This window comes from Tupaia chinensis, unplaced genomic scaffold (assembly GCF_000334495.1).
Source record: "Tupaia chinensis unplaced genomic scaffold, TupChi_1.0 Scaffold147433_1, whole genome shotgun sequence".
NCBI classification, from domain to species: domain Eukaryota; kingdom Metazoa; phylum Chordata; class Mammalia; order Scandentia; family Tupaiidae; genus Tupaia; species Tupaia belangeri.
This window is the reverse complement of record NW_006207284.1, coordinates 2,862,679-2,871,695: the sequence shown is the minus strand read 5'-3', so window position 1 is coordinate 2,871,695 and position 9,017 is coordinate 2,862,679.

Sequence of the window (9,017 nt, the reverse complement as noted above, 5' to 3'; positions counted from 1 at the left end):
GTTCAGCAGTGTGGTTAAAGGCCAGGTGCTTGCTGTCCCTGAGCTCTGCTATTCTCAGACTGTTGTCTTCTCATTTCTCTTGCTTATTTACACATGGAGGTAATATGGTCCTTCCTATTCCAGGCATCTCTTTCCCCCAGAATTGCTTGCTAGTTTTGCTCACTTGCTTGCTTTTTTCACTTACCAGAGAAAGCAAAAGAGAAATAAAGGGAGGGAGAAGGTACCTCCCATGGGGCATGGTCACACCACAATACTTTATCCTCCATTTCTCCATCTTGTCGGGATTTGGGGCATACATGTATATGTATCTGGTGTGTTTTTTAAGCCACTGGGTCCAGAATTCAACTGCATAGTCAACCATGTGGGATCTGGTTCTCTTAGCCACTGACCACAGGGCCAGCCTTCAAACAATTGCTTTCAGGGCAAGAGAAAAAGACAGGGGACAGGCTGACTTCTAATGTCTCCACCACTTTAGGAAAATCACTCTTCCTGGAAACTCTCCAGCAAACAACCCTTTAACAAGCCAGACCTAGCTGCAAAGGAGATTAAGAGAAACAATATGTCATTTTTTTAGTCTCTATTTTATGCTTGAAGTAGGCAGAGAATGGGGTTTGAAATATCTACATAATTAGCCAATGATCAGTATCTACCATAGGCAAAAACTCTTATCTTACAAAAAAGAAAATTGAGACCAGGAGAAATTAAGAAACTGAATTTAACATTCCTGGGCATGTTACGCACTGTATGCTGGACCCACAAGCATACAGTGTGACAAAGCCAACACTAAGAGCTGGGTTGCCTGACCCCAAGCTCCGTGCATGTGTATGGACAATACTGCACTCTGTTCAAGAGAAGAAGAAAGGAGGGTACACATCAGGTTTTTTTAATTAGGTAAATGAAATAACTAAAACTGGGAAGGGAGCTCATTTGATTCTTCTTGAACAGAACAGATACAAACCCCTTTCTGCTAGATATCACACTGTGTGTTGTTTTTTTTTTTAAAGAACGTATAAAGGAGGATTTTTTTTTTGGGGGGGGGAGAGGTTTTTGCTATAGTGCGCATGCACTCGCCAGACAGGCAGAGAGACAGAGAGACAGAAAGTGAGAAATCACCCCCGGGGGGATGGCCACGCCGCAATCCTTTCTCCTCCATTCTCCTCTTGGGATCTTGGGCACGCACGCACATGCACCCAGCGTGAGTTTTAAGCCACCAGGTCGGGGACACGAACTGCAGTCGACTACATGGGAGTCCAGTGACATAGCCATTATACTAACTGCTGGTCCCAAGGAGGAAATTTCAAAACTACTGGTTTAAAGTAATATTTGGAAGAATGAGATATAGATTTCTTCTATAGCAAGAACCTAAAAAATCAAGAATACACCATACAAATGACTAGAAAATAGAAACATAAAAACACTTCACTGTTCTGGAACCATTTTATCATCCTTGATTTTATAATGAAGAAACTGAACCAAGTGTTCAATGGCTCATGTTAAGTGTCAAGGACAGGCAATGACACAGCACAGATCAGGGATCAATGGAATTTTCATATGATCTCAAGCAATGAAGTTTAAGTACATCTAAGTAGAATCTACACTTTACTTTTCTGAAGACTGTCAGTTCTGTCTAATTCCCCAGACAACTCCAGCAAAGGGATATTAACATGAATCACCTTTGGAATTCATCCCAAAGTTGAGACTATGACCTAGATAACTGTAGCAATGGTCTATTCATTACAGTCCAACAGATAACTTTACATGGAGACTTCTAATGAAAACAGTAAATTGTTTAATTTGAAGCTTACATACGGAAATGAATCTCAAAATTATACTAAGTATGAATATTAACAACCCCAAATTACCAATGGACCTTTGTTCTGAAAAATGATCACAATAAACCAAGGCATTGAGGGCATTGGTATAGGTCTCTCAGACTGTGTCTATCCTGAAAGTCCACAAGCGAGGAGTGTCACCAGTCTGAAGCAGAAGAAAATGGGTGGATCTCCTCCTCTGCTCAGATGCCATGCGATTCTCAAGATACCTTGTGTAACTACAAACAATTTTATTTCCTACAGTATCAAGGGATGGCCTTCTAGAGTGTAGAAAGTTTGACCAGGGCTCAGGGACGGCTCTTCCTGGGATCCAGAATGTATCTTTCTACGAATAATTTTATAAATAGCAATTGGAAAAGTTAAAATCATAATATAATTCAGGTGTATTGTGGTCTTTTGTGAGTTTACTAGGAAATCTAAATAGAAATAGTAATACTGTTTTTATGTGAGAAAAATGTATTTGGGGTTCTGAACAACCAACTTGCACATACAATTTTGGAAAAAAGGCAATTCATAAATAGCCTGATACTAAAACCTCTATAGTAGAGTTCTTGGAAATTTTTGCATCATCTCTATGGGCACAGGAACCTCATGACTGTGAGATGGCTGTAGCGGATGGGAGGGAGTTCCCCAGTCATCTCCACTGGAGTCTCTCCTACCTACCAAGGGTCAAAATGGCTGTACCCCAGCAGCTGAGGCAACAAGTCCTTCCTGAAGATGGGTCTGCAGCATGTTTCCAGGGCCACCACCGAGATCTACTGAGGCAGACACTGCAGGTGACATGGGTATGTGCCATCCAGATCCCTGTCAGGGAGAAGCTTGCTGCCCAGCTGAAAGCAGTGTGACCCACAGACACCCCAGCTGTCAGCTTCCATGGGGTCAGCCTTAGCTAGAAAGATCTCCTTTGCCCAGGATCGTGCCTTCCTGGAATAGTCTGCATTTAGTGATTAAGTGAAGCAGCAAAATAAAGAGCCAGACAATTTAGTTCAACATAGGAAACGCAGATGGGCAATACCCTCTCCAGAGCCCCCCAGAGGGTTGGCCAAGGTATTGTTGGTATTGCAATATGATTCGCCTTTTCCTTTTGCCCAATTCTGTTACCTCCTGCTTCCTTTGACAGGTTTTGGTTTGTTTATAATAGACTTTGTTTTTTAGGACAGTTTTTGGTATACATAAAAATTGAGAAGATAGTCCAGAGACCCATATAGCCTACATCCAATTTTCCCTATTACTAGCACCTTAGATTAGTATTGTGTTTATTAGTATCAATGAACCAATATTGAAACATTATTATTAACTGTAGTTTATTTAGTTTTCCTTGGTGTTTACCTAATATCTTTCTGTTCCAGGGTACCACATAGCATTTAGTTGTCAGTTGTCTTTAGGGTTATCTACTTTTACAGGTTTTGGTCTTAATAAATACCTTACTCTTGCTAACAGCTTCTCAATTCCTTATGGTCCTAAATGGGCCCAGCCCCAAGACATGAACCACAATGGGTCTGATTCTATAGGGCAATCTCAGTCTTATTTGCTGGCGATTGACTTAGGAATGGTCATAAGAACGAGTTCTGACTGAGATTCCAAGAGGTGCTTTCCAGGGGCTTTCTGAGAAGACTTTTCTACTTGATTTAAAAAAAAAAAAATTAAGGGCTCAAAAAGAAATATTGTTCATTTATTTTATTCACTTCTCTCTGTAACTGCTTTAAAGTTTATTTATTTCTTCCATGAGAGAGAGAGAGAAAGAAAGAGAGAAGCATCCCCCAAAGAGTTTTGATATCACAATCCTACTCCTGGCCTCAGCCATCATGCACAGGGAGTCCTTGGGACTTGAACCTAGGACCTTTCCAGGTGGCCTCAGCATCATGGAGCATTACAGCTATGCCACCACAGCTGGACTCTCCCTATCTGCTTTAGACACTGCCACATGATGCCTAAAATGGCAGCAACCTCAGGCAATAAAGCGAAGCAGAAGGGTCACAGGCTTCTAGACCTTTCACTGACCAGCAGAACCAACGCTGTGACTGGAATTCTTATTAAGTAAATAATAAATTCCCACATGTGTAAGATGATACCAGTTGAATTTTCTGTTACATGCAGCTGAAAGCATTTCTGACATATACTCATGCAGGTTAATAAAGAAAAGGGTTTATTATAGGCATTCATATGGTTAAAAGAAAGAATCTCATAAAAACCAAAGAGCAAGACCAGGCTTCACAGAGCCTGACTGGAAGAGAAGTTGTAAATCCAAGGCAGCTGTAAAGCTCTTCATTAAAGCTCTTCATTAGCAGTTTCAGAGGTCCTCACTCCAGTGTTCAACTCTATGTATATTTTCTCTGCCTCATAGCTTCTGTTTTCTCATAAATACAACTCACTTAACACATCTTAAGTTTCTCTTAATCTAATAATCTTGAGGGTGCAGCTCCCATTAGAAATTCTCAGTGTGTTCCTTTTGAAATTCCTCAGAGAGAGAAAGTTGACTTAGCTCATCTTTTTCTACAAGGCCATACCACAGGACACTGGCCAGCCTAGAGTTGATCTTTGACACAAGTACCCTGCCTTCATCCAGGTAAGTACACTTCACAGAACAAGCTCACATAGTGTAAACCATAGTCATACAGAGCTGCCCCTTCAACAGGACTGTACAAGGGAAGAGAGCTAGGAAGGCACAAGGACACACAGGGTCTAGCACTGCAGTGGTTGGTAGCAGAAAGGTAGAGATATCATGTTCTGCATACCTGCCCCCTCCCTCACTGAATCAGTCTGTCTAATACTTCTATGGGGTCTAGTTGTTGTGGCTGCAAGCATTCCTGTTTCACCCATATTTGGAGTGTCTTCAAATACAACTTTGGTTACTGCTAGGAATAAAGAAAGGAAAAAATTTAAAAAGAAAGAAAGATGTTCCTTTCTACATCTTCCTTTATTTAATTAAGTGATATGTGATTTCAATATTTCAATGAAAGAAAAGGTCTGGGGAACAGACAGAGAGAGGAAGGAAAAAGAGGAAGGAAGAAAGGGCAGGCTACCAAGAGAGTATTATATGTGACAGGCAGAGACAAGTGTTGATGACAAAGACTTGGCAATTCAGCAAGAGAAAGAGACAAAAAGTAAAACCATGGAGAAGAGAGGTCCAAGCCTGCTCCCAACTCAGCCCAGAACGAATAGGAAACAGAGACAGTTTCATGGAAGACAGAGGTTTTAATGGTGGCGTAAGCTAGACTAATTCAATAGGCTCCTGTGGTACAGCACCGCTCCATGGAAAGCATTCCACAGACTCAGCCATACCATGAGTCATACTGTTCTTGCCACAAGATAGTCATCTCCCTCCCAAGACATTGACATTATGATACAATTTTTACTGCATATCTCATCAAAGAGGTCTAAATTGATTCTATTAGGTCATTGAGAAAGTCATGATGCATTTTTGCATAGAAAAATATAATGACAAAGACTTGGCAATTCAGCAAGAGAAAGAGACAAAAAGCAAAACCATGGAGAAGAGAGGTCCAAGCCTGCTCCCAACTCAGCCCAGAACGAATAGGAAACAGAGACAGTTTCATGGAAGACAGAGGTTTTAATGGTGGCGTAAGCTAGACTAATTCAATAGGCTCCTGTGGTACAGCACCGCTCCATGGAAAGCATTCCACAGACTCAGCCATACCATGAGTCATACTGTTCTTGCCACAAGATAGTCATCTCCCTCCCAAGACATTGACATTATGATACAATTTTTACTGCATATCTCATCAAAGAGGTCTAAATTGATTCTATTAGGTCATTGAGAAAGTCATGATGCATTTTTGCATAGAAAAATATATCATGACTTTCCCAACAACCCAATATTTCCAAAAGAGCAGAAATATCCAACTTACCCCTGGGAATAAGATAAGCATAGGAGAACCAAGCCCGATGTATCAAAAGCACAGAATGAAACTATGAAAATGGGATTTTACTCCATGACTACCAGAAGTTTCTCGCAAGCATTTGCTTTGCAGAAACCTTGGCTTTCATTCCTGTCTTGATTTTTTAAGCTGGTCTTTGAACACTACTCAGTAGGTAGTTGGCCCTTTTGATGTTTGGCACTAGTATAAAAAGGATGAGTTATTTAATTTTCTGCAAAGGCAACCAAGCCTGTTCTGTATGTAAAGAGGCAAGAAATTCGGGCATATGTGACCAAGCAGAAGTGAAAGCTTTTCTTCTTTGAAAGTTCAAAGTTAACATGTCAATTGAATTCCAAGGAATTGTTCATTGGACCCTGAAACGTGGAAACTAAGTTAGACAACTTGAAGTACAGGGTTAAAGCAATTATCAGAAAAATTAAGAGGAATGATAAGACTGTTCATAGTGAAAAATATTTTTTATTTTTAAATTTTTTGTTCCCAGTTATCTAGTTTGACTGTCTTCTTCTCAAATAGAATGTTGGCAATCCAAAGGGAAAATCTAAAAGGAGCTTAAATGCCAGACAAATTGGAAGTCTGGTTTGATTATGCCGATGAGTTTGATTTTACACAGACTAATAGGAAAAGTAGTTTAGCTTAAATGGTTCGGATTTGTCACTCATAAGAAATTGAATTGATGTGTGGTGGTAGAAGTTTTAGTTTGTGAACAAACAAGGCCCAGGGGAAGTAAACAAATGTATTGGTTGTCTATATGTGCTAAGCTCTGTACCAAGTGCCCGAAGTACGAAAAAGACAAAAACCTATCAAAACCATCCTATGAAATGAACCTAAAAGGATGAAGCACTTTGAGTTTCATCACTTTGCAGAAGCTCCCAGCCTACTCCAATCCAAACCAGTCATCTTAACATGAAATTGAAGGCCCTTTACAATTTGATCTCAAATAATTTTCCACTTATTCACTAACCAGATGTCTTCAGTCCCTCACTGTACACTTAGGATCAGCTCAACTGTTTTCAAAGGTCCTGTTACTATGGTTTCAGTCCAATCAGTCATTTTCTCCACCTGGAATACCCTCCACTCTTTGTAGTCCTCATAATCCTTATTCTCTCGGTCACAAGTCTTTCTCTGCCCTACCACATCTGAGAGTTGAAGTCATTTTTCTCAGTCTAATCAAATGCAAAAGACTTCATGAAGAACATCACTGATTTCTCTTGGTTCCAATAACTATATATTCTTCTGGGTTCCTACTATATTTTGTTTATACCTCTCACCTGGTATTATGATCACATATATATCTATATCCTCTATTTAATTGTCATTTTTCATAAGAGAGTCATAGTCTTATTCATTTCCTTAATCATGCTAGATTTATACATTGTAGGGACTCCATACATGTTCATTAATGTATTGAACTGAGTGGAATAAGGGCTGTGTTTTTCCTTAAATAAGCATAGTCGAAAAGTAAAGTCTAAAGCTTATGAAAGTTAGTTATGCCTTTTTAAAAATGATCTTTTGTTGTTTTCTGTATTGGCATGCTGCTTTTTCCATTGGTTTCCCTTCCAGACCTCTGAAATTCTTGATATTTCTCATTTTAAAAACTTATTTTTGTACTGAAGTACTCTTCCTTTGTGTGTCTATCTGCACCAGGAAGTGGAGCCACTTCAGGAAAGCATGGATCAGTATATGGCTGACAGAACTTCCTTATCATCAGAACATGCCCCTCCTCAGACATTGCAAGGAAATGTGCATTTTACATAAATGTTCACAATGCTGTCTGCTGGAGCAGGTTTATTTAACCCAAAGCATGTTGGCCAGTTACACAAGAAGAGGCATGTGGACAAATCCCAAATAAAGAGTTTCCTATTTGCAATCAAAACTAATTAAATCCCTGGGCTGATTTCATCCAATTCTTCCAAAGACTAAAAGAAGAAAATAAGATCTAGGGAGAGGATTATTTTATGTGGAGAAGTACAAAAATTTGGAATAGAAAGAAAAACAAGGAAAAAGATAAGGGCAACAGGAAAGCTGTCTTTAATATAAAACAAGCTACTTTTGACTTCGTGGACTTTTGAGATTTCAGGAAAAGCTAGTCCACATTGTTAATGATGGCCCAGAAACAGATTTATTTACTTAATCATAATAAATATTTATTGAGTGTCAAATACATGGTGAGACTGTTCGCAGGAAAAGGCAAGGTAGACATAGTTTCTGACCTTATAGAGCTTTCAGTCTAGTGAGGGGGCCATATATTAAATAAATAAAGATATAATTAATTGTGAGAAGTGTTAAGATGTGAAAGTGTATGGTGCTATAAGAATGAATGATACAAGTATGTAACCTAGTTAGGGGGTCAGGAAAGGCTTTTCTGTGAAAATGACATTTAAGGAGGGTCCAGAAAGACAAGCATATTGTTACCACATTAAAAGTAATGAGAATTTGTTTCCAGTAAAGAATTTGTTTCCAGCAAAGAGAATATGAACATAGACACAATAGGGCCTGGATGTCATAATAGGAATATAGACAGAGGACAAGAAAAATGGAGTGTGGATTTACGTCTAAGTGGAGACCCAACCATGACTGCCTCCACTAGCCTGGTCTCCCTATTATGTACTTTTACAGCATTCTGTAACCCCCAGAATTTGGAATTTTTTGTGTGAACACACAAAAGACAGAGAGACTCTATCATCTTCATTGCCAAACTAAGATCCGTGAGGAAGGGATCCATTTTCTGTTTCATTCATAAGTACAAAACCAGTACCTACCACAGAATCGAGAACATCGTATGCACTCAATAATAATTGCAGGATGAATGAGTGATATGAATAAATGATTGCGATAGGATAAAAACGCACAAAGATTTGAGTCCTGACTTTGGTTCCAGTGTTAACTTCCTATTGATCTTGGATAGTTCATTAAGCCTCTTTGGGACCTTTTTTCCTCTATCATCAAATTAAAATGTTGAATATAATTGTCTCTAAACCCCTTCCCAGCTCAATATTCATATGTATCTCATTACCACAGGTTATATTTTTGTTTCTTTTATTGTTTTCATATTTTCTACCAAATAGTGTATGTTTTTCCCATTACTTAACTATTTACTTAGGCATAGGCAAAGCCCAATGCTTCAGATGCTACTACATAAAGTTAGAGTTCATTAAGTTTATCAGATTCTAGGCAAAAGAAGCAAATCCTGAAGAGCCGCCCTTTCCTCTACCCATAATTGTGTGAGTTATCAAAAGACTAACATCAAAGCTGATTACTTCACCAAGAGGTTCCCAGACAAGCAGCC